Source organism: Dermacentor andersoni, chromosome 6 (assembly GCF_023375885.2).
Source record: "Dermacentor andersoni chromosome 6, qqDerAnde1_hic_scaffold, whole genome shotgun sequence".
Lineage (NCBI taxonomy): Eukaryota > Metazoa > Arthropoda > Arachnida > Ixodida > Ixodidae > Dermacentor > Dermacentor andersoni.
This window is the reverse complement of record NC_092819.1, coordinates 146373192-146400145: the sequence shown is the minus strand read 5'-3', so window position 1 is coordinate 146400145 and position 26954 is coordinate 146373192. Positions and strand designations below refer to the sequence as shown.

At 50.0% G+C, this 26954-nt stretch overlaps 1 long non-coding RNA gene across 1 annotated transcript in view; it reads right to left on the bottom strand.

The window, feature by feature from the left end:
- LOC129382676 (uncharacterized) overlaps positions 1-24968 on the bottom strand; it is a 32204-nt gene extending 7236 nt beyond the window's left edge. The window contains exon 1 of the long non-coding RNA XR_008610713.1: positions 24765-24968. This is a non-coding gene — a long non-coding RNA (uncharacterized lncRNA). The remainder of the gene's footprint in view (positions 1-24764) is intronic.
- Between the last annotated feature and the right edge of the window lie 1986 nt (positions 24969-26954).

Here is a 26954-nt window from a genome sequence, read left to right as displayed (position 1 = left end):
GGAACCGTGGTCGTCGGGGTAGATGCGGCGGAATCCGAGAGGACAAACGCATTACTGGTTTCCAGAATATCATCGATGTACGCGATCGTCGTGCCCTTGTTGATGTGCTTGAACTCCTGGCTGAAGTTTGTCAGCAACACTTCTGTTTTCCCTCCATGCAGTCGAGCGATCCCTCTTGCGACGCAAATTTCACGGTCTAGCAGTAGACGTTGGTCACCTTCGATGACGCCTTCTACGTCGGCAGGCATTTTGGTGCCTACGGATATGACAATGCTGGAGCGAGGCGGGATGCTGACTTGACTTTCGAGCACACTTAAGGAATGGTGACTACTAGAGCTCTCCGGCGGTATCGCTCGATCTTCTGACAGCGTTATGGACTTCGACTTCAGGTCAATGATTTCGCCGTGTTGGTTCAGGAAGTCCATGCCGAGAATGACGTCTCGCGAACACTGTTGGAGGATAACGAAGGTGGCAGGGTAAGTCCGGTGATGAACGGTAATTCTTGCCGTGCAGATTCCAGTCGGCGTAATGAGGTGTTCTCCAGCGGTCCGAATTTGGGGACCTTCCCATGCAGTCTTAACCTTCTTCAACTGGGTGGCGATGTGTCCACTCACAACGGAGTAATCGGCCCCTGTGTCGACTAAGGCAGTGACTGCGTGGCCGTCGAGAAGCACGTCGAGGTCGGTGGTTCTTTGTCTGGCGTTGCAGTTAGGTCTTGGTGTCGGATCACGGCTGCGTCGTGTTGAACTGAAGCTGGAACGTCGCGTCGTCAGGTCGTCTTTCGTCGTCGTATTCTTTGCTTCCAGACTTCGTCGGGACGGCGGCGTGTCGTTATGTCGTCGAGGTAGTTTCTTCGGCGTCTTCGTCGGCGGCGGTGGATCTTCGTCAGTTCGACGAACAGCAACCGCACCTCCATCGGTTGCTGCTTTTAGTTTTCCGGATACGGGCTCGCTGACCGGCCCCGAGCTGGGCGAGTGTATGGTTGGCGCTGCGGTGACAGGTAGCGGCCTGGTGATGGCGAACGCGATGGTCGTCGAGAGCTCCACTGAGTAGCGGCGAGGTAGTCGGCGATGTCACGTGGGCGCTCTCCAAGCTGTGGACGCGGCGCGTTGACGGCGAAACCTCTCAGTCCCAAGTCGCGGTATGGGCATCGGTGATACACATGGCCGGCTTCTCCGCAGTGATAGCAGAGCGGGCGGTGGTCAGGAGCGCGCCAAACGTCTGTCTTCCTCGGGTAGCTGCGCTGGGCGACGGGTGGGCGTGCTGGCGGCGGTGGTGGTGGTCGACGGAATTGCGGCGTTACGGGGCCCTGGCGCGGTCGTGGAGGGGGACCCTGACGGCGGGCGACGGCGGCGTAGGTCATCGCTTGCGGCTGAGGCTGCGGCGATTCAGGGGCTACTCCGAGTTGTTGTTGGAGCTGCTCACGTACGGCGTCGGCAATCGAAGACACTTGAGGCTGTGATGGTGGGAACAGCTTCTGTAGCTCCTCCCGCACGACAGCTTGGATAGTCTCGCGTAGGTCGTCGGTGGCCAGTGACTGAACTCTGGCGTAGTTTGTCGAGCTCGTGTGGCTGTTGAATTGCCGGTTCCGCATTTCGAGTGTCTTCTCAATGCTGGTGGCCTCGCGAAGGAACTCTTCTACGGTCGTCGGTGGGCTTCGTATCATTGCGCCGAAAAGTTCCTCCTTTACACCATGCATCAGCAGGCGGACTTTCTTCTCCTCGGACATTTCCGGGTCGGCGTGGCGGAACAGACGGTTCATTTCCTCAGTGAAGATCGCGATCGTCTCATTGGGCAGCTGCGCTCTGGTCTCCAGTAGAGCTTGGGCTCGCTCTTTTCGCACGACGCTTGTAAATGTTTGCAGAAAGCCGCTTCGGAACAGGTCCCACGTCGTGAAGGTGGCTTCTCGATTCTCGAACCACGTCCTGGCGGCGTCCTCCAATGCGAAATAAACATGTCGCAGCTTGTCGTCGCTTGCCCAGCTGTTAAACGTAGCGACCCTCTCATACGTTTCCAGCCAGCTTTCCGGGTCCTCAAATGTGGAACCGCGGAACGTCGGTGGTTCCCTGGGCTGCTGCAGCACGATGGGGGACGCTGGGGCTGCTATTGGAGTTGCCTTGGACACAATCTTCTTGGTCTCAGGTAGAAGTCCGTGCTCCGGGGGCAGCTGTTGAAGACGGCGGCTTGCTCGATGTTCCGGGACGGCGCTGGTGTTGTCTTTGCGGTCGGGGCTTGAATTACGGCTTGTCGGGGGCGTCCGGTACATGAACGTAAAGCACTTCCACCAGATGTCACGTGGTGGTGACGTTGAATAACACAGTAGCAATACTGTGAATGACAAAACTAACTTTTATCGGGCGAACCTGTGCCCACAAAACAGGCTACACTTATAGCACAACGATAGCGGCGAACACGCTCGGCGATCGTCGAAAGCCTGATCAGCGGATCAAACGCGTCGGCTTTTATAGAGCAGTCGTCGAATGTTCTAGACTAATCGTTCGGACCCGCGTGCCTGCCACAAAGTTCTACACCATTCGCGTCACGCGATGAAATCAGATAACACAAGGTTCGGCGACAACAGACAGCCGGGTAGAAGCATCGATAACTTTCCAGAAACTTCGGATACATGCAGGCGCGTCCCGCGCTGTGCGATTACGTTTGTTAGGCGGCGAAACGTGGTCGCCCGATAAAGATAAGTACACGTGTCAATATGTATACCTAGGACCCAACAGTAGCAGAACAAGTAGCAATCACCTTAGCCATCCGGGCTAATCGGTGGACACATATTTACAGCGACTCTAGAACAGCCATACGCAACTTTACCAACGGATATGTGACACGGATAGCAACAAGATTACTAGAGAATATCAACAGTGAGAGGATGGAAATCCGATGGTTTCCTGCACATCTGGGTGTGGTGGACGGAGCGCGGAGAAACCTCAATGAGGTGGCAGATGAAGCAGCTCGAGGACTTTCTAGCCGCGCTCTTCAAGACCGAGCAACTTACACTTCACCCGGGGAACACGGGGATCGATTATTAACGTATAACGAAATCACGAAGCATTATTATTTAAGCAGAAGGGAATACCCATTGCCACACGGTAAGCTTTGCAGAGCCCAAGCGGTCACATTACCTTTGCTACAGTCAAGAACATACCCAAGTCCCGATTTTATTAACAGGATCTATCCGGAGAGGGAAACTCAACCAACTGTAATGAGTGCAATGGCATCATTACTCTTGACCACATGCTTTGACAGTGCCCCGCGGTCTTCACAGACTGTGACAAGGAACAAGAATGGTGGCGGCAAATGCTACACAGTGAATCACTCTCTGACCAATTACGGGCAGTCCAGAAGGCCCGCGATGTGGCTGAAGGGCTCGGCCTGACAGTCCCAACGTGGGAGCGGCCCGCGTCAACCTATGGTTGACCTTCAGGACCGAATAAAGTTCTTCATACCATACCATACTCCCCTAAGCAAGAAAAAATGCGATGGTTCACCCACCTTGTAGTGCAGATGTTACAGGCACTCATCAAAGTAAAGTGAACATTGCATACATTCATTGGAATCACGCATACAACGCACAGAACAGCGCATGTTTCACTAAAGAACAAGCTCAAAACAAGCATCTATGATCATCAGTAATGGCTGATGCCCCCGTAAGCAATCAAAAATGCAGTAGTTCATATCGCAGTCAGCAATGGCTCACACCCCCGTAAGCAAGCGAACAATGCAATGGCTCATCCTCCCGTAAGGCAGAGGCAAGAAGCCCTCAGCGAAGTGAAGCGAACAACATTCAATGAATGTATGCACTGTTGGCTTCACTTTGATGACTGCTCGTAGCCTCTGCCTTACGGGATAACATAATAAAGCATTGCATACGCCCCTCAGCAGTTGTAGCGGTGGTTTTGCAAAAGCTTCGGTGAACATCCACTTTCGCAGGGCCGGAACGGCGAGTCAATTTTCTTTTGTGTTTAGCTTGCTGCGCTTGAAAATTTCAGTGTTTTGATGTTTTACCGCAAGATGTCGCTACTCGTTCATATTACTTGGTTGGAAAACTGCTGACGCGGGACTGCGTAGGTTCCGCTGCCCGGCGAAACACTTTGACGATGACGTGGAGCACTGAATGTGTGCAACTTAGTTAGTGCGGAGGGAACAGGGTTAAAAACCAAGTGTGGTACCACTGCCAACGGCTCATTGCGGCAAGTGGCTGCACTTGTTTCCTGTCGAGTATGTGGCTCCTACCAAAAATAGGGGATTGGCCAAGAAATTGGCGGACTATTCCAAGTGATAATGAATAAATTTCAGAATATCTGTGGACATAGTGCTCTAGAACCGATGATGTGTTAAAATGAGGGAACTCGATGGACGAAGAAGACGACTCCGTCCGCAGGCACCGCAGTGCACTCGGAACTAAAGATATCGATCAATAAGGATTACACGGGCTTACGGGCCACAGTGACCTCAACACGTATCGCGGTGCCTTTGAATTCGTCAGGTCTGTCTTTGTCAACGAAGTCAGAATGATGAATTCGGAGGTGGTGGAGAAGATGGACAACCAGCTCTGCCGAATTCCGCAACAGCTCGACCAGCCCTTCGGAAAAATCGACGTTTATCTGCGTGGAGACCTGCACCATCTACCGCCCATCCTGGCCAGGGAGATGTATCTTCAGAGCGCCCGCTAAATCTGCGAACTGATCATCAACCACCCTCGGAAGAGGCTGCAGTACCAATCTCTCGTCACCGTCGTGCGCGAGCAGGCCGTCGTGATCTCAATATTTCTAACCCAACTCCCAAATGACACCGAGATGACGGACGACGATGCCCGCATGAACGAAAGCCGCCTTATCACACCTGAACAGGCCGTGCAAAAATGCCCCCTTACGCAAATGAGGTTGTGTTACATCAACTACGATGTCGACCGGTACAACGGCCGGTGTCTGCGAAACTTGGACGACGTTGTCTACAGGCCGACTGACGATGTCGGAAGCAAGAATCCGCAGGTCGTCCATGCGAAGATGATGACTAGGAAAACTAGTGATATGGAGAGTCTGCTTGTAGAGCTGTCACATTGCGTGGGTAAACCTTACATGATAACGGTTTACAGGAGGTATTCAGAGACCTGGATTGGGAAGAATTGTGGATAAGAGTTAATGGAGAAAACCTTAGTAACTTGCGATTCGCTGATCATATTGCCTTGCTTAGTAACTCAGGGGACCAACTGCAATGCATGCTCACTGACCTGGAGAGGCAAAGCCGAAGGGTGGGTCTAAAAATTAATCTGCAGAAAACTAAAGTAATGTTTAACAGTCTCGGAAGGGAGCAGCAGTTTACAATAGGTAGTGAGGCACTGGAAGTGGTAAGGGAATACATCTACTTAGGACAGGTAGTGACTGCGGATCCGGATCATGAGACTGAAATAATCAGAAGAATAAGAATGGGCTGGGGTGCGTTTGGCAGGCATTCTCAAATCATGAACAGCAGCTTGCCATTATCCCTCAAGAGAAAAGTTTATAACAGCTGTGTCTTACCAGTACTCACGTACGGGGCAGAAACCTGGAGGCTTACGAAAAGGGTTCTACTTAAATTGAGGACGACACAACGAGCTATGGAAAGAAGAATGATAGGTGTAACGTTAAGGGATAAGAAAAGAGCAGAATGGGTGAGGGAACAAACGCGAGTTAATGATATTATTACGATATTATCGGTAGATACCCGAGAGACGAGCCGCCGTGAGAACGACGACGAAGTGGGTCTGTGCCCTTGGCGCGAGTGAATGTCGGCCTGGCGCTCTGGCTCCAGTCTAGTGTAAATAGTCTGTAAATAGCCTCTTTTGTCTGTGTCTTTCTACACGTAACATTCTGGTGGAGGTCAGCGATCCCCGTCCTCGCCACGGAACTCCGGAGTGGTCGGTACGTCGAGCTTTCTGGGCCCAGCCGGAAAACTAGGCACTGCAGCTTCTGGAGGTGAAGCTGTGTTGTCGACACTGCCCTCAAATCCTCTGCTCACGTTAAACACGAGCCAAAACCTTCTTGACGTTGACGCTGATGGATATCCTGTCACGGCACTCATCGACACAGGGGCACATCTTTCTATTATGAGTGCTGCCTTCCGACGACGACTGAACAAGCTCCTCACCCCAGCGTCGACACGCGTCGTCCGCGTTGCGGATGGCGGTACTGTGCCTATCATCGGCATGTGTACGGCACGTGTTAGCATCGCCGGCCGCCACACTCCTGTCCTCTTCACCATGATTGCTCATTGCCCCCACGACCTCATTCTCGGCCTCGATTTTCTCTCCGCGCATTCTGCTCTTATTGACTGCACTGCCAGTACCTTTCGCCTTGAGTTACCGATTCTCGCAGAGTCTTCTGACGCACCCCAGTGCCGCCTACGCCCCATTGGCTTTATTTGCCTGCCGCCAAAATCAATAGCCTATATTGAACTCTTGTCTTCCCCACCAGTCCCTGATGGCGAGTACCTCGTCACTCCTCTGCGCGACATTCCACTACAGTATGACGTTACCGTGCCTCACAGTATACTTACTATTACTGCGAAGCGCACTTTCATGCCTATCTTTAACTTTGGATTGGCGAAGCAAATTCAACCACAAGGTATTTGCCTTGCCAACGTTGACTGTCTCGGCGACCATCACGTGGCAAATTTATCAACCGATCCTTCTTGCGAGCTTAGCAAGCCTCTCCTGCCAGTCTCGGCCGCCGATCTCAAGATACAGATAATGGTTGCGACGGAACTGTCTTCTGCGCAGGCTGAAGACCTTTATCGAGTATTATCGGCCTACAGAGATATTTTCGACTTCGACGATCGCCCTTTAGGCCAGACGCTCACGGTCAAGCATCGGATTCTTACTGGCGATGCTACTCCTATTTACCGACGACCATACCGAGTTTCTGCGTCGGAACGCCAAGTTATTCAAAGCGAAGTGAACAAAATGCTAGACAAAAACATCATTGAACCTTCTTCGAGTCCCTGGGCGTCACCTGTAGTGTTGGTTAAGAAGAAGGATGGCACGTGGCGCTTCTGTGTAGACTACCGTCATCTAAACAACATTACTAAGAAGGACGTCTACCCGCTCCCACGTATAGACGACGCCCTTGACTGCCTCCACGGTTCCAGCTATTTCTGTTCTATTGATCTTCGTTCTGGATACTGGCAGATTGCTGTTGACGATATGGACAGAGAAAAAACCGCGTTCATCACACCTGATGGCCTATACCAATTTAAAGTAATGCCGTTTGGATTATGCAACGCCCCTGCCACCTTTAAGCGTATGATGGACTCCTTGCTCCAAGGTTTCAAATGGTCCACATGTCTCTGCTACCTCGACGACGTCATCGTCTTCTCACCCACGTTCGACACTCACTTTGAGCGTCTCACAGCTATACTTGATGTATTTCGAAAGGCGAAGCTGCAACTTATCTCGTCGAAATGTCGTTTCGGCCGCCGCCAAATTACTGTTCTGGGCCACCTCGTTGACGCTTCCGGAGTACAGCCTGATCCTGACAAAACTCGCGCTGTCCGAGACTTTCCGGTTCCGAAGACAGCCGCCGACGTTCGAAGTTCTGTAGGGCTATGCTCGTACTTTCGTCGTTTTATTCAAGATTTCGCGGCAATTGCTAAACCCCTCACTAATCTTTTGAAGAAAAGCGTACAATTCTCGTGGGGTACTGCAGAAGCCGCCGCCTTCTCTCGTCTCGTTACTCTTCTCTCCTCACCACCCATTCTCGCCCACTTCGACCCTCATGCCCCTACAGAATTGCGTACAGATGCCAGCGGTCATGGCGTAGGTGCCGTCTTAGCCCAGCGTCAGCGTGGCCAGGATCGCGTTATTGCTTATGCGAGCCGCCTCCTCACACCACCGGAGCGCAACTATTCCATTACGGAACGAGAATGCCTTGCTGTAGTCTGGGCAGTAGTGAAGTTCCGTCCTTACCTTTACGGTCGCCCTTTTTCCGTAGTACTGACCATCATGCTCTCTGCTGGCTCTCATCGCTAAGAGATCCTACAGGCCGGCTTGGTCGATGGGCTTTGAGGCTACAAGAATTTTCATATTCCGTGGTGTACAAGTCTGGCCGCCTGCACCAAGACGCTGACAGCTTGTCGCGTTACCCTGTTGACGACCCTGACTCCTCCAATATTACCAGTGCTGCTTGCGTATTCTCTGTGTCGCAGCTGCTTCATTTCCCCGAAGAGCAACGTCGTGACGCCTACATCAGAGCACTCATCGACCGTTTTGAACACTCTCCGGCCGACGCCACACTACGCCTCTTCGTCCTCCGCGACGGTACTCTGTACCGTCGTAACCTTCATCCGGACGGCTCTGAGTTCCTACTTGTCATACCTAAACACCTCCGCCCAACCGTTTTAGAAGAGCTTCACGACGCACCAACGGCAGGACACCTCGGCGTATCTCGAACCTATGACCGTGTACGTCGCCGTTTTTTCTGGCCGGGCCTTGCCCGTTCCGTACGACGTTACATCGCCACCTGTGAACTTTGCCAACGACGCAAGAAGCCTTCCCAGCTCCCCGCTGGTTACCTGCAGCCGCTCGACATCCCTGCCGAGCCCTTCCATCGTGTCGGCTTAGACCTTCTCGGCCCATTTCCGGAATCTACATCAGGAAACAAGTGGGTTGCAGTCGCGGCGGACTACGCGACCCGCTATGCCGTAACCCGCGCTCTTCTGACCAGTTGCGCAACTGATGTTGCGGACTTCCTCCTGCATGATATCATTTTGATTCATGGTGCTCCGCGTCAATTGCTAACAGACCGTGGCCGTACGTTCTTAGCCAAAGTCATTGACATCATGCGTGCCTGCTTAATACAGCATAAGTTTACCACATCCTACCACCCTCAAATGAACGGCCTCACTGAGCGTTTGAACCACACCCTTACAGACATGCTATCCAAATACGTTTCAGACGACCACCGTGACTGGGACCAGGCTCTACCTTACATCACCTTTGCGTATAACTCTTCCCGTCTCGACACTGCTGGCTTTTCTCCTTTTTACCTATTGTATGGCCGTGAACCGACGCTACCACTGGACATTGTGCTTCCGTCCACCACAGCATCAACTAGCACTTGTGCCCGTGATGCTATCGCCCAGGCTGACCATGCTCGCCAACTTGCGCGCGCTCGTCTACAAGTCTCTCAAGACAAACAAAAGCAGCGCTACGACCTCCGTCACCGTGATGTCAATTTTGTCCCCGGCTGCCCTCGTGTTGCTTTGGTCACCATCGCGTAAAGTTGGCCTTTGTGAAAAACTGCTTTCCTGCTGCACGGGCCCATATCGCGTGCTTCGCCAAGTTACAGATGTCACCTACGAAATCGTTCTCGCCACGCCCACTACGTCCTCTGCTGTGACAACCAGTGACATTGTCCACGTCGCCCGACTCAAGCCCTACAACTCTCCACGTGCCTTGGATATTTAACTGCACCGTGACGGCGCTTTTGCCGCCGGGGGGTAGTATTACGATATTATCGGTAGATACCCGAGAGACGAGCCGCCGTGAGAACGACGACGAAGTGGGTCTGTGCCCTTGGCGCGAGTGAATGTCGGCCTGGTGCTCTGGCTCCAGTCTAGTGTAAATAGTCTGTAAATAGCCTCTTTTGTCTATGTCTTTCTACACGTAGCAATATCTTAGTTGAAATCAAGAAAAAGAAATGGGCATGGGCAGGACACGTAATGAGGAGGGAAGATAACCGATGGTCATTAAGAGTTACGGAATGGATTCCAAGGGAAGGAAAGCTTAGCAGAGGGCAGCAGAAAGTTAGGTGGGCAGATGAGATTAAGAAGTTTGCAGGGGCAACATGGCCACAATTAGTACATGACCGGGGTAGTTGGAGAAGTATGGGAGAGGCCTTGGCCCTGCAGTGGGCATAACCAGGCTGATGATGATGATGATGATGATAACGGTAAACATTGATGTCAACGACGGCCTTGTCAACGGCAGCATGGGCACGCTCAAGTACGTCGAGTGTAACAGTAATATAGCTCAGCAAGCCAGCGGGCCCAGCGGACCTGCGTAGACGACAGTGCGCATGCGCGCTACAGCTTGCGCACTGGCGTCTACTCAGGCACGCTGGCCCGCAGAGCTACAACTCTTTAACGACTGTACCGTGTAACTATCGCTACAGTTCCCATTGCTGGCCGTCGGATTCGTCGCGTGGGCCAAGGTACAGTATGTTGGCCAGAGCAATCCTCCCGTCCACATGGACTGGGTGCTGATGGAACAGTGCACGATACTACGGCCGTAAGTGCGAAACAGAAAGTTTGCTTTCAGAGCACGCTGTTTCCTGTTGCGCACAATAACACAATCACGATTCACTAGTTCCAGGGAACGACGTACCATTAGGTCGTGTACGACTACGACCGCATGCTCCCTTGAGGCTCGTGTACGTGGCGTTATCCCAGGCTACTATTGTTTACGGCTTTTATCTTACTAATGCCAGCGTAGGTGTCAAGTTACACCACGCGGCAGGCTTAACCGACCGCTACATCGTTCATGAAATGACTTCCCTCGATATGGCACCACGGCAAGCATCGGTGCTGTGCTCGATCACATTATTGTGCGCTGAATCAGACACCTTCACCTCACTCGTACGCATCGTACTTTATCTATCGCCCTCTGCTCGCCGCCGTCAGCGCCACACAAGACGATACACGGCTGTCTACTAGCGCCTCCGAATCTATGGACATTTCGTCTGAAACTGTAAAAATTTGTAGAGCATCGTTGTCAGTAGATTTTCACATATGCATTATTTATTTAAAAAGAATGTCTATAGAAGGCAACTCAACCCCATAAATAAATGAACATTCAGCAATTTAATGTACTATACAAACCTGGTGTCAGTGTCGGTAATTGAACCATGACAAGAATATAATACCTATGAACATTAACTAAAACCTATCGTGAGAATTAATGCTAATCTAATTACCGTCGACATTCATCATGAGATAGATTCTGCCGCAATATTTTTATGAATTTCAATAAAAACTAAATATCAGAGTATACCTTTACTTCTCATTCTACCCTGCCTTATGCTATATTTTACAAGGCGGAACACATGATCACATAGTACGTGGTGTTACAAAACGCAAAAAACACCTAAGCACTTATATTTGTGAACGCGAAAGCATTAATGTAAAATGGAACGTCGCTCTTGGATTTTCGCGCGGCGAGTAATGCACCATAACGGTACGTCCTCCCCGAGACAGCAAGCAGCAGGAGCCTGCGGTGCCAATGCCGCATGCCATCGATGTCCTGCGCGACGAGAGACCGAGGAAGCAGCAGCGGCCACCAAGGCCTGTGAGGTTGAGAGAGGTTGAGAGGTTGAGCGCAGTGAGGTTGAGAGAGAGTGAGATACGAACCGCGTGCCGGCTTCCGAGAGTGACAGCAAGGGTGCGATGACGTCGCGGTGATGACTTCTGCCCTCACGCAACACCTGGTGTACTAGTGGGGTGGCAGGTGTTCCCATTCGCCCGCTCTGCTCCTTCAAGGCGCGCTCGTGACGTAGCGTCTCAGCCAATGGGAACTGAAGTGCCGTTTCGCTGCTACGGACAACAGACGCCTGCTTTTTCGCTCAATGAGCCATTTGACCCTTTCGCATAAAACAATTGTGGAATGGCAGAGAAGCTAGGTGTGGCAGAGACATACTGAGGTGTCTTACGTGGTTCAAAGCGTTTCAGGTCTTATAGTGTGCAAGCGAAAATTGCTCATTAGATAATCGGTGGCCCCCGAGTAAGAATTAATTCATAACGGCTTATGGTGACTTGTCTAAATGTTCGATATAGCACCATATCTTGGAATGTGCAGTTTCTACGTGAATGCACATTTACTGCATTCCTAGGCAGACCTGCAGACTTCTGTGCGTCAGGTACCGTTTTCCTCGCAGTGGACGATAAACGTGGTGTTAGAAGGCAGTACGGCTTTGTTCGATCAACTAGGTGAAGTAGCAGCCCCTTACAGTTCTGGCTGCTTAACCACCACTCAACAAAATATTCCAAGGCATATAGCATTGTAGAGATCTCGCAGAAGTTCTTCACCCAAAGTAAGGAAGACACATCTTTGTGGATCAATAATGCTAGTGACCAGTGTTATGGCATGTATGAAAAGTGTTGTTGGCGACTAGTTTTTCGTGCTCAGCGCGAAAGCCATGGCGGCGCGTTTGGAGGGAGAGAAGCGTGTATACTGGGACGTCAGACATGCCATTTAATCGACCAGTGCTCTCCAATATCGTTATCTGTGGTGCGGAGCTACTGCAGCGCACTCACTGCACATGTGTACACTTACAATACCACAGCGACGCCACGATGCAGGTTTAATTTTAGGTAAGTCACACGAAGAGTGCATATTGCTGGACTCAAGTCCATTCACATCTTAGCTTTTCTCAACATCCTGAAGGGTCGTTTTGCTCCTCGGAGTGGCGTCCTTTTATAACGCCAGCAATGAGTCCTTGAGAGTTACACAACTTGCATGCAAGCTCCCTGCTAGAGAACTTTTAATTACAGCCTTGTGTGACCTCAGCTAAAGGACTCCGCTGTGGCGCTGTGTGAGTGCTCGCTCAGCGTTTTTTGTCTAGTGATTTAGGAATAATGTGTTCTGGTAAAGCCTGCGATGAATGTTGTTAACATTTCTCACATCAATAAATAAATCACTCAGTCAAGGCTGTCTGATGCGGCCTATCGGGCTGCTGTGGTCGTGGTTTTGTAACTGTATGTGTCGGAAAGGTGGTACCACAATGGGTGTGACAGTATAGCAGACTGCATTTGCCATGCTTTTTGACAGGCGAACAGGGCAAATATGCAATAGCTTGCTTCTCCTGCTGCGCCAAGACAAGGCACCTGTGCCCTAAAGTGGCCTGCCGTTAAAACACAATAACACAGGGTGTTTCAGCGAACAGTTTCAAAAATCTTTAAAAGTGGCCTGTGGCAGATATCACAATTCTAGTTCATGAGCTGGTCTACTCGAAGCGGTCGACAATACTTGCACAAAAAAACGAAATAAAAAATCGTCTAATTAATAAAAATTCCCTAATTAACTTGTAAGTAATTACATTATGGCCCATATTGTAATTTACAAATTATAGCCGTGGAGTTCTCAAGGCGGATCCACTTCGAACGAATTTTTAAGATGACACCAGTTTTGAGATATAAATTCCCGAACTTTGCGGAGAAATACATCGGCGTTCCAGGTTTGTTAACACGTCCTTTCATGCACTGAAGCTCACAAGTAACTGGAACGCCAATGCGTTTCTCCGCAAAGTTCGGGAGTTTATATATCGAAACTGGTGCCATCCTGAGAATTCGTTCTAAGTGGATCCGCCTTGTGAGGTCAACAACTAGAATTTATAAATTGCAATATGGGTCATAAGATGGCCATGACACCTACAGCGTCGCGGAGTCCCAGGATGGCCGAAGTCTTCGATGTTGTTGCACCTACGGGGAATGGTCCCGAGACCATCGTCGACGCGACGGTCTCAATAGTTGGCCTCTGTGAAGTCTACTGCGTTCAGAACATCGGAGTCCTCAACGTCCAAGTCACCGTCAAGCGCATGGCTTCCATGAAACTAATCGTCGATGCTGGCTGCCTTGTCACCGGTGGCGAGCGTTGTCCCGCGTCGGCCTGCAGGTCACCAACGTAACCGGCCTCTTCTTGTCGTCCTTCGCTCCGAACGAAGTCACCGTCCAAGCATTATCACCATATGGCAAGGTTCTGTCTGTCAACGCCGGTCTTCTGAGCAGACGACGTGGCGTGATCACGGGCACCCGCTTCATTCGGATGGAAATGAGCACCACAGCCCCTGTCCCCAATTACATGCGAGTCTCTCCTTTTGACGTTGCGGGGATGGTCACTCTACGGTCGCGTGTCCTTTGCGGCATCCATACGCGGACGCTTTTCCCCCTTACCGCTTTTGTCAGCTGCAGTCGCGACTGCGCGTGACGCCCTATGAAAGAAATTGTCTTGACACCACAGCAACCAGCGTCGGCAAATGACAAAGAAGAAGTATGCAGCTCGGGCACTCACAACACGCCATGTTCGCCGGCCTCCTCGACCGAAAAAGAAGACTGTGCTATTGATGGCTGGGCACGATCGCAACACGCCATGTTCGCTGGCCGACAGCGCCTCTACTTCGGCTGCTACCACCAGTCTTCCTGATCGCACCGAGGTTTTAAACACGGCTAAAATACTTGACCTTGCGATTTCTACGCTCGATACACGCACAAAATCTGCGGTGGCGTCATCCACCTCAATTGCGTCGATTACAAAGCCGCATCGGATTTGTGGCTTTGTTGCAAAAGCCACTGCGCCGTTGCACCTGAATGAGCCCCCGGCTGCCGAAGTTGTCGGGGCGATGAAATTATCCCGCAGCCCAACCGCTAACGACATCATCATCATCAGAAAACAGTTTCAGCCTTGGAGTTAATACTAGCGTTGGACTCTTGGCAAGCCTGGATGAACTCGACGTAGAAATGGCGGTCTCACGAGGAGTAAAGTGTGCCCATGCGTCATCCTCTGGCTCGGATGGCGCCCCAGATGCCGCGCCGAGTTACTGCAGCCAAAGCAACCTCGGTCTTCTTCAAGAGCATCGAAGTAGTGACGTGTTTCCTCCATGTCCCTTTGACTTGTTCCCGAGGTGCCGACTTGAACTCGACCAGGTCAGTTCGGTGACACTTTTATTGAATATGGCTAACACCCTGAAAATTATTTCAGTAAACGCACAGGGCTTCCGTAGTTCTAAAAAACAAGACGAAATTATCAACGTGGCCCGCGCTAAAAATTGTGACATTCTGTGTTTGCCATGTTTGACATTCACCATTGGGCGTGTTCTTGCTTTCAAACGCACTTTCAACCTAGAGTGCTTTTTCCCTCTTTCGCGATATCGCGTTCTAGCGCAGTGGGTATTATTATTTCCAATAGAGCTTTATTGCGAGATCACCATGTTTTTTATGATAGGACAGGGCGGATACTGGCATTTGATTGTGTGCTAGCTTCATTTGGGTTACGTATTTTGTCTATCTATCTACCCGCGCAGGCCACTAAGTTCAATTATATTTTTAGTTACCTGGATGTGTATTCTCTGGATGGTAGTCACGTAGTGCTTGTTGGGAATTTCATTGCCTTTTAGACACGCGAGCAGGTGGGCAAAGCCCGGGCTGGGATCGCCCTGATCGGAACGCAAGGGAGTTGCGTCGCCTCGTCCAGCACTTTTCGTTGCTGGATACATATAGACTTTTTGATGGTTCATTTGTCTGGACGCGGTGGTGCGGCGCGTCGTCAAGCAGATTGGACCGTGCCTATGTGCCAAGCAATTTATCTCAGTATGTCTCCTGATCTGATGTGATAAATTTCCCTTCATCTCCTGTTTATATTTGCGATCACAGATGATTTATACTTGAAGTTTGCTTCACTGCTTCCTCGTCAGTAAAACCTTGGCTCCTCCACATCCGCGTTCTATATGACGCGCATTAACGCTCTTGTTCCTCAAGAGTCTTGCGCGCCTCTCTCTTTAGTTATGACCCAGAGTCATGGGACGCTTTCATGGTGCAATGGTGTCTGCATTGATCAGTTGAAGAGCGCGCACTCAGACGACATATGTCAGAAGAACTAGCGGATATTGTCACAAAGCTCCGTATTGGCCTTTGGGTCAATCAACTGACTCCGCTGATCTAGTCATGGTAGCGTGAGCTGCGGAGTCATTTCAAACGCCTCATCGCAGCGTTGTCTGTGTCAGCCGCTGCTTGGCCATTCAGACGTAATCCGTGTGCACACCCTGAAGTTCTGCGCTTCGCAAGAAACTCGGTTTTTAGAGAGCCGGATGGATTCAGTTCTGCGGCCCCAAGAGCACTTCCTGTTATGTCGCCTCCCACGCGTGATTATTCGCTCTTTGTATCGTATTTTGAAAACATGGTGCGTGCGACTATGCGAATGGATCATGGTAACGTAGAAATGCTTAGTGGGCAACCATAGGTTGTACTTGACGTCGCTGAACGTCTTTGTGCATGACCGTCAGCTGACGAGGTGAAGGCAGCATTATCTTCCATGAAGCGTGACTCGAATCCAGGGCCGGTCGGATTACCCGTTGAGTTTTATGTAACATTCTGGAAAGATATTGGTGCCACTTTCATCGTGTCTGTTATCAGCCACTGCTTTGGGAACTTTGAATTCCCGTCTAATTTTCCCAACGGTCGTATTGTGCTGATATATAAGCACGACCCATCATCACTTCGTCCAGAGGAATGGAGACCAATCACGCTTCTCAATGTTGACTACAAAACCTTCACAGCTGTTGTCACTCGACGCTCCTTCCTTGACAGGACGCCATCAGGCATGCTCAGTCCCTGGCAGAGAGATGCATAGTCTATCTTTCGTTACGCATGACATACTGACATACACGCTGACGCGGTCAGTACTTGGTCTCTTATTTTCACAAGATCATGAAAAGGCATTCGGTCACTTTCAACATAGCTACATATTTAATTTACTGACCTCGTACAGCTTTTCGTCAAATTTTGTTCAACTTATTAGGAATGCATATTCAAATATACGAAGAACATTGCTTCTTGATGGTCGTGTAAAGGCACCATTTTCCGTTACTCGTGGTGTTCGTTAAGGGAGCCGTGTATCCCCAGCAGCTCAGCCTTGAGCAATTGCGGCGCTCGGTACTCAGGTACCCTTATGTGTTCGGTCTCCCACTGCCTGGTAGCGGTGTTCTGAAGGTGACAGCCGGCGCCGATGACATCACATTGTATCTCAACAATGAAAATAGCTTATTCCGTAGCTTTAGAATTTTCACTGAGTACAGACTATTTCAGGTGCTGCACAACTTTTTTCAAAATGTCGTTATTTGTTCATTAGTTCACCACACACACCCCTAAGTACACTTTCCCGTCTTTAAAAGATCGATTCTCTCCGTATTTTAGGCCTTTATTACACCTATGATGGCATATCAGACTGTGTGGGTCTCAATTCTTGAAGATGTAAGGCGAAATATTCAGGATGTTCAAGGGTATGATTTACCCCTATGAGATAAGAAGGCACATAGCACAGTCTCTATTTTGCGGCCGTGTGTGGTACGTTTGTCGCATTGTACAGCCATCATTACGAGTTACTAGGTCCTTGCAGTCCCTTCTTGGTGCCTTTTTCTGGTCGGGCTGTACAAAACTCGTTTGCCACACGGCGCTTGGGCAACCACGCTCTCGCGGTGGGTTCGCGTTCGTCTGTCCGCTGCCGGCTCCTTGCTCTGTGATTTCTGCTCCGCCTGTTACAGCGTGGTGAGTGTCCTGCACGTTAACTCGCCTGCTATTTCCTTGGCACGAAAATGCGTTACATGTTACCGGACGTGCACTTAAATCGCGGACCACAAGTGTTAAACGCACCTCCATTTTACTCTACGGCCAGGACATTTTATCGCCACATACAACAGGTATGTCCTGATGTAGACGTTCTCGAAAACCGTGCCTTAGATACAATGTCAGCGTTACGGCTTTTTCTAGTTTGCCCAGCACGCCGCGCACGTTATAATAATGTGTCGTGTGGCCCCAAAACGGCATTATTTCTGCTTGGCCTTCTACGCGACTTCATGTGGCGTCTAGGATGGCAAGTGCTCCCAATGCGTGACAAGCTAGAGTGGTGCGGCATTGTCCCATCTTCACTGTGTCCCAATCGCCCCCTTCAAGAATCCAATAATCATGTGCAGCTGCAATGCTTCGTTGCCGGGGTATTTTGGAAAGCCGTGCATGCTGGTTTCCTTGGCCTTGGAGTTGACCTCTTAATTACATCTGGTCGCTTCTCACGTGGCCACATCGCGCGACTTTTAATTGCTGCGGGGGCCTTTTGTCTATAGCGTAAGCGGTGCGAGGCTGCGCTCTGTTTCTACTTCTGCAGAGGCTCTACTCTGAGCAACTGTCGTTTTGTCACAGGAGTCGTTCTTTCTTGGGGAAGAAGAGTTGCTTCGAAAGTGTTCACGCCGTTTCCTGTCGGTGGCTGATCGAAGCGTGTGGCTTAATTTTCGAGCAGCCTGGTTCTTGTAGCCATGCTACCAGCAGTATTCATTGAATGTGCATAGAATGTAGATGCCCGTGATTTCTGTGTGTGTGTACTGTCGTACACATGATCATTTTTGTATATAGACATCTCATAGCAGCACTACAAAATTATGTAGAGTGTCTCTGTCACATCATCATTGTACATAACCATTTTGTACACTGCATAAAGGAATATCATTTTAAATATGTGACAATTACTTTATGTGTAACTGCGTTTCCATGGGTCTATGTGGTTATATGTTAGTGGGTGAGGACTCGTACACTCCTTTGAAAACGTGCCGTGTTTACAATGCTTCGTACTTTATATATTGTTACGCTAAGGCTACAGGAAGAACGGAGGAAGAGAAGAACGAAGTGCACTTGTCCTTGCAGCGGCTCAGTGTCGGCGTGGCCCCTTTTCATCAATTCATCTTTCAATAAACGCACCCCATCGCAGCAGTTTTGGTGGACGATGCGGGCTAAAACAACGGCGCCCCCGAAGAACGACGACGAACCGCGCGCAGAAGCGCAATCCGTGGGGCTTCGCCGAAGTCGCCAAATTGGCGGTCTGCTACCACAGATGGCTTCCGATGGCCACCTTCTTCCAGCTACCTATGAAAGCCCTACATCGAACCACGAACCTTCGCCGGAATAGCCGGGGAAGACGTGAACGGATGGCTCAACTTTTACCAACGCGTAAGTTGGTTCAATGGCTTGAATGCCATGGCCCAGCTTACCAACGTTGGCTTCTTCCTAAAGGGAACCGCGTCTGTGTGGCTTGAAAACTACAAAAGCATGACGACGTGAAAAAATTCATAGACGAAATCAGGAAGTGCTTCGGAGATCCGGCAGCTAAAAAAGAACCGTGCAGAGCAAACCCTAGCGCAGCGATCCCAAGTTCCCGGCGAAACCTGCACGACGTACATCGAGAAAGTACTGAAGTTGTTCAAGGCCCTGGACCCTCAGATAACAGAACAGGGCAAAGTTGGCCATCCTTTAAAAGGGATCGCCGAGGACGTGTACCCGCTCCTCATGGGAAAAGACAGTCTGGACTCTGTAAGTGACGCCATTCGGCAGTGTCGTACATTTGAAGCCTCGAAAGCTCGGCGTATCACACCGAAGTTCGGCCACCTGGTCTACGTAACTAACGTCGCCAGTGTTGACGCGGTGCCAGCTCCTTCCGACCTTGCGTCAGTTATTCGGCAAGTGGTGCCCGAAGAACTTGACCGACGTGAGGCGGCTTCCCTCTCGACTCCGCGGGCTCGAGAGCCCTTTTCTCACTGCGACATCCGTGAGACGTCCATCAACGCCGCCTCCGTAGACGCCTACAGCTTCGGTCCTTGTTCAAGAGCGCCAAACCCTACTGTGAACTCACATCCAAGTTATCAGTGCCACGACAGTTACTCACCCAGACCATTTACAGTTTCTCAAGACGGGGACCGCCATGCCACTTATCCTGCTACTGACAATTTCGGTGCGTCCCATGAGCGGCCCATCTGCTTCCAATGCGGTATTCGCGGTCATGTCGTCAGATTTTGTCCTCATTGCGTCGCACGTCACCACGGTCTCATGAGCGACCGCCCACTTTTTATCGGCGTAGCAATGGGCACGGTGACGGGACACGCTGGCCTTCTGACTCCGATAGCAGGACAAACCACCAGGTGAATTACCGTTGCGACTCACCAGCTTCTGTGCGGAGCTTGACGCCGCCGCGTTCACGCAAGCGCAAGGGCCTTCAAACGCAAAACTATTCCAATATGTTTTTATTCCAATCTCCCGACTTCGAATTTGCGTAACCGCCGACGCAAGCATAGGGCGGTCACCGGTAGGGTTATCTGAACAAGCCAATCAAATTCTCCCCTTGTTCATATGAGGTGACTTTTGTTTGCGTGAAAAACGAATAACATTACCTGCACTGAGCGCCTTGTCATATCTAATTGGCGCACAAGAGGCGAGGAGCACACTCAAGCGGAGAGGGATTCGATGGGGCGGAGCCACTGCACTGAACGCCGATAACCGGATGATTAGGGTTGTGCCGGTATCTGCGACTGGTCTGCTTTCTCTTACTTAGCTTGCCGACAATCGCGGCGGCATGCAACGGAAACTTAAGAATGACGCTAAAACGGATCCTCAGCAAAGAAGAGTTGGCAGAACAGGTCGTAAACGTGTCTAAAGTTCTCGAAAACGTTACACGGCCACGCAAAAACCTTTATTGCACGCAAATAAACCCATGCTCTCCGGCAGGGGCGAGTAGCCAGTGCCAGAGCGATCGGCGGTAGCCATCTTTTATTCCTTTCGGAACGGGGCAGCCTGCGGCTATTCTGAAGAAAATTTAGTTTCCTTCGGCATATTAATGCATCTTTAACAGGTACGCGTCACTTTGACGCGGTAAGTTCTTGCGCTTTTGCGACGTCGCGTGAGAGGCAGGTGAAGTGGGTGCAGCGCGAAAGCTTTTGACCAATAGTCGCGGGATAATGGCTAGAAGGCGTCGAATCAGAAATAACTATTTTTGTTTTGTTCGGTCCGATTGTGCATTATCAGTGTGTACATGTTATATCCGATGGGGAGCTGTCGCGGTTTTCGTGACGTCGCGTGACAGACAGGTGAAGTAGGGGTGGCCCAAAAAAGTTTTTGACCAGTCGTTGTAGGCTGATTGCAGAATTGGAATAGAAAAGTTTGGAATAGTTTTACGTTATAGCGCCCCAGGTTTCCATCTCCACGACGTTGTCTCACGTCACCGCCGCCGGGAAACTAGGCGGCGCGACGAATGGAGGTGAGGGTCATCATCAGCTACACGCCCCTATGCCTCCGTCAGTCACCATGTTTCATAACACGATTCGTGTTTTAGGGGACAATGTTGCCACGTTGGCCTTAGTGGACACAAGAGCGGGTATCTCCGTTATCAGCCTGGATTTCAAAACAACTAGGCCGTAAAGTGATGTTTCGCTAGGATAACGATAATGCATTTCGTGCTGTGAGTGGATAATGGCTTCGACATATTGGACTGTGCACTGCGAACGTTTATTTCTGTGATGGCATGTATCAAGCCGAATTTGCAGTGCTTGCTCGACCCACTCACAACGTAATTTTTGGCCCGATTTCTTACAACAGTGCGGTGCCACTATTGGCTGCGGTACTGACGAGCTTTTCGTTTCTCCTCTTGGCGACGAACCTGCTACCTGTTCACGCGCCCTCGCCGTCATAGAAGATGTCTTACCGGCACCTTCCTTATCCACAGTTCGAGTTGCTGCTTCCTGTGTCGACGCCGATACATTTGATGCAATTGTTGAGCCTGTGCATTCGATGGTTGTGAAGCAAAGTGTGCTCGTACCTCATTGCGTCCTCTCTGTTGCCTGCGGAACAACTACACTGTGGGTGTCAAATTTAGCCTCCCAGTCTGTTGTGCTACCCGGCGGTGTGCGATTTGCCTCTTTTGAAGTGGATACCAGTCTCAGCATAGGCGCTTTAACTGATGACACGTCACACGAATCCTGAGAGCACGGGGCGGACTACGGTGTCCCTGAAGACTCGTTGCCTTTTTAAAACATGATCAGCAAGTCACTGTGTTCAGAGAAGCGTCAAGCCCTGGTCAGCGTCCTTAGCAAGCATGCCTCATTATTTGATTTGCTCAGAAAGCTAAAAAGTTTGCGTTCCAACTATGCGGGCTCGCCACAGGATCCACACGGGGTCCTGCCATCCCATCAGGCAGAAGCCTTACCGCGCTTCCGCGTCAGAGCGCAAGATCATCGCTCAACAGGTCGACGACATGCTAACCAAGGAGGTCATCCAAGATTCCTCTAGCCCTTGGGCTACGCCGGTCATACTCGTGTAAAAGAAAGATGGGTCCTGGAGGTTTTGTGTCGGCTACCGGCGTCTCAATTCTGTGACGAAAAAGGATGTGTATCCACTTCCCCGGATCGATGACGTTATCGACTGCCTTCAATCCGCAACCTACTTTTCATCTGTAGACCTCCGATCGGGCTATTGGCAAATACCCATGCATTCAGCTGACAAAGAAAAAACCACTCTTGTGACCCCAGACGGCTTATTTGAATTCGACGTTATGTCGTTTGGTTTACGCAACGCGCCTGCAACATTTGAAAGGTTTGTGGTCACGGTACTGCGCAGCCTCAAATGGGAGCTTTGCTTGCGTTATCTAGACGACATAGTCATTTTTGGCCGCACTTTTGCAGAACACAACCATCGACTGGACGTTGTTCTGACGTGCCTTCAAGGAACTGCCCTTACCCTCAACTCCAAGAAATGTCACTTTGGCAAACGAGAGGCGCTAGTACTTGGACATCTAGTGGACAAGCAGGGGGTGCGACCAGACCCACAGTATGTCGCTGCAATTAGAGGCTTTAAAGAACCGCAGTCACAACGCGAGCTGAGGAGCTTCTTCGGTCTTTGCTCGTACTTCCGACGTTTTGTGCCCAACATTGCCGATACTGCCTACCCTCTGCCTTCATTGCTGCGTAACCCTTTCACCTGGACAGCAGATTGCGATTCCTCGTTTCAATTAAGTTCCTGCCATCTTCCGGACGCATACTTCGCCATTTTGACATCTGTGCCGCAACAGAATTGCACACTGACGCGAGGGGAATCGGCCTCGGCGCCGTCCTCGTCCAGCGCTTTGGTGACGCCGAACATGCCATTGCCTATGCCAACCGTTCGTTGAGCAAGGCCGAACAAAATTACACCGTCACTGAGCAAGAGTGTCTCGCTGTCGTCTTTGCAGTCCAGAAATTCTGCCCCTATCTCTACGGGCGCCGCTTCACGATCGTTACTGATCACCATTCACTATGTTGGTTGGTTTATCTCCGTGACCCGTCTGACCACCTTGCTTGATGGGCGCAACGTTTGCATTAATTTGATTTTGCAGTCCGTTACAAGAGCGGCCGACATCATGCGGACGCCGATACTCTTTCGAGGCTCCCTCTACCAACAAGTGCATGTGATGCCGACAATTTCGAAGAGTTTATGGCCGCCATCGACGACATTCTTTTTCCCGACCTGGCCACTTTCCGGGAAAAGCAGCAAGACGACCACCGCCTGGATGCTCTCTTCAACTGAGCTGCTCAACCAACACGTAAAACTAGCTTTGTCATCAAACATGGCCTGCTCTACAAGGAGAATTATGCGGCTGGTCGCGCCCACCTCCTTTAGTGGTCCCTAAGAATTTGAGAACACACGTGCTACATGGTATACACGACGACTCGACCGCTGGGCACCCTGGTTTTACCAGAACATACCACCGCTTTCAGGGCAGATTCTACTGGACTAGTAGGCGACGGGATATAGAGAAGTATGTGGCCAGTTGTAACAAGTGTCAGCAATTCAAGCGCCGTCATACTGCTCCGGTCGGACTCCTTCACCCTGTGGTACCACCATCATATCCCTTCAAAATGGTTGGAGCGGACCTTCTCGGCCCATTCCCGTGCTCAACAAAAGACAACCGTTGGATTATAGTCGGCGTCGACCATCTGACACGTTATGCTGAAACCACAGCGATGCCAACGGCCATGGCTCTTGATGGTTCGAGTTTCCTCCTGTCCTCCGTTATACTGCGTCATGGACCCCCTCGTGTTATTGTGTGCGATCGTGGTCGCCAGTTCGTGGCCGACGTAGTCGAAGAGCTGTTGCGCCTCAGTGCTTGCCAGTTTCGCCCCGCGATCCTGTATCACCCACAGACAAATGGTCTCGTCGAGCACACTAACATAACTTTGACCGACATGCTTTCGATGCACGTCGATCCCAGGCACAAAAATTGGGATGATATCTTGCCTTTTATCCCATACTCCTACAGCACTGCAAAGCATGAAACTACTGGCTACAGTCATTTCTATCTTCTTTATGTCAGACCACGCTGCAACTTCCTTGACACCATTCTACCTTTTACTCCTCATGCGGACTCTTCTATTGCCCAGACTCTGCCGTGCTGAGGAAGCAATCCGCATAGCTCAGCTCCGTACGTTGGCATCCCAGGCTCGCTCCAAGATTAACTGCGATTCACGCCATAAGAATGTGTCGTACGACAAAGGGGACATAGTATGGATTTCGACAGCACTTCGCAAGGGCGGCCTGTGCCAGAAGTTTCTGGCACGTTACACCGGGCCTTTAGTCATCACCAGTCGCCTAAATGATGTGACCTATTCGATTGCTCGTCTCGTTTCTAATGGATACCGGTCTAAGAAGACTCAGCTTGTTCACATCGCCCGCCTGAAACGCTGTCATCGCCGTGACACCGAGTGGACGTAACAGTTACTCACCCAGCGGGCTTCGTCTGCGAAGGAAGGAGTGTTACGCTAAAGCCACAGGCGGAACGGAGGAAGAGAAGAAGAAAGTGCGTTTGTCTTTTCAGTAACTCGGTGTCGGCGCGGCCCTTTTCATCAATTAATCTTTAAATAACCGCACCTCATCATAACAATATGTTATCGTCCTGGTCGAATTGTACCGTTTTTTTGACTCAGTGTCCGTATCGTCTCTTGCGGAAATAAAGCTTTTTCCAAACACGGTTCGAAAGTATGTGTTCTGTGTATTTGGCGAGCTTATAGCTGGATACACCTATAGCTTTCACAAAGCTTTTGTTTCTGCAATTTCGATTATTATATTTGTTCCTTTTTGGGACACATGAACTGTCGAAATACGACGAGCTTCTGCGCGAATTACTATAGTACGCGATGATAAGGTGGAAATTCAATGCTCTCACTTACTTAGCGCCAGCCCAGGTAGGTGAACTGCTGCAAGTAGGCCTATAACGCAAAGAGCAGCCTTCATTCTTACAGTGCGGCGTAAGCGTGCTAGTTCTTCGTCGTGGCTTTTCTGGTAAGGGTCCGTATTTGCGGAGGACGTGTTTGATAAAGGCTGCACTGATCGACATGTGCCGTCGGTCCAAAATTACCTGCCATTCTTTTATGTCTTCTTTCCCTGTTCTGAAGCACGAGCATCGAGGAAGTGATGACTGATTCACATCGTGATGGGGTCCAGATAATTGTCATTCAAATAAGCTCACATAACTCGCACATGCGGAAGAGCGACAAATCGTGATTCGTGTGAGCTGTATTGAGCGCACGACAAAAGAGAGGAAAGTTGGCAGCACTCAGCGAAACATGATGTGTCAGCTACAGGTGCAAGACGGTAGAATTAACCAAAACGAAACAAGGGAAATTGCTCATCAGACAGTGCTCATATTTGTTTGGCGCCGAAGGTGATATAATTTAAGCTGTCTCTGTTAGCTATGGCGGACATCTTGTGAATGACAGGTTCTAAGCAATTTCAAAACCTCGCCGCGGATCCTAAATTTTTTAGGTGTCGACCAAGTTTTGTAATTGCAACGGCAAAAGGCCATGAACATACGCTGTTACATATAAACAGCATTCAAACCTCTTCCATTATTATGAAAAACATATATTTAGAAATATAATTGCGAAGTTTCTAACAAATTTAATATGGAGATTCAAAGCGATCACTGTGAGCTACAGATATAATCTGGTAGAGCCTGTATAGCTTCATTTTGTGAATACTGCTAACGCTAGCAAAAAGAAAAGAAACGGTCGATGAAGTAAACAACGCACAAGTTCTATGTCTACCATCTGCTTTGTTGTCCCCATGTTTAACTTCCATATTTATTCCCGAAAAACTGAACTCTGATGATGCACGTACTTTTTCATTGCTTTTCTCACACGCCACGAAGAGCGACAACAGAACATTGATGGCGGGAATACCTTACGTAACGAATTACCTTAAGTATTACTGATCAACTGCATTTTCGCGTAGTTCTTTAATTATTACAATACATAATATGCTCAGTAACCCGTAGTGCAACCCAAATACTTTTTTTCTGTAACGAATTACATGAAACCAGTTACTTCATTGACGAGACAAGCTGAACCAGGCGATACTGCTTGCAAAATTTTAGTGTGAGACGCCAGTGGTCGTGCTATGCAGCAGCCCTGCAAATGCGCATGTTCAGACTTGTTCACATGGGCGCACAGTTGACCCATGATTTGACCCAGCGTTGCTTTATTACTCGATAGCGATTACGAGTATGGATATTAGTACAGAAAATCCCTTAGGGATTTTTTTTTAGTGCACCATCGAACACGAGGAAGACGTTCAGCGCGCCACAACCAAGTGATCTGGAAACAGTGCGCATCTAATTTCCCGCGTCTCACACTGACAGAAGAACTTATTGAGCCAACTCAAACGATGAACGCCACTGAAAAACCTGTTCCAAATGAGTGCGAAAGCCGCACCTACGCGACCCCAGTGAATCGACCTGAAGTACCACTTGGAAGCAGTCAGCTGGAAAACTGCCAGCAATGAATATGCGCACTGTTCACGGCATTACGCACACACGTCGCGAAGATGCCTGCGAAATAAACGAAGCATATATGGGAAGCGGTGCTGGCTCTTGAGTAAGTAATTATCTGCTCTACTTCCTCACAAGCTCAGTAGCATAATGGCAATTTCTCAACCACCTGTTACATTCCGTCGTTCAAAAGTGCCCTTAATAATTCAGTGGAACTGCGCCTGTATTCTGCGGCATCTGTGCGAATTTATCGTTTTCTTTCGAGACATCCCTGCAGCAATTCTAGTTCTATCTGGGGCCAGCTTCCCCAATGGAAGGACGATGCCAGGGCAGACCAGACATGACAATCCCAGTAAAACATCATGTAGGTAAAAAAAAACGAGACAGACACTGGTGCCTGCTTTACACAAATTATATGGTTACGTGTTGCAGAAGTTACACATAAATGTATATTTACAATATTTACAAGAGAGACAACGATGCATAAACAAGATGGCTGTCGAGACCGATTTCACCTCTACACGTCAAATTGTCTTCTTCTGACTCGCGCCATTCATGGTTGTGCCGTAACATATCGCCCGCCTGTAAAGGC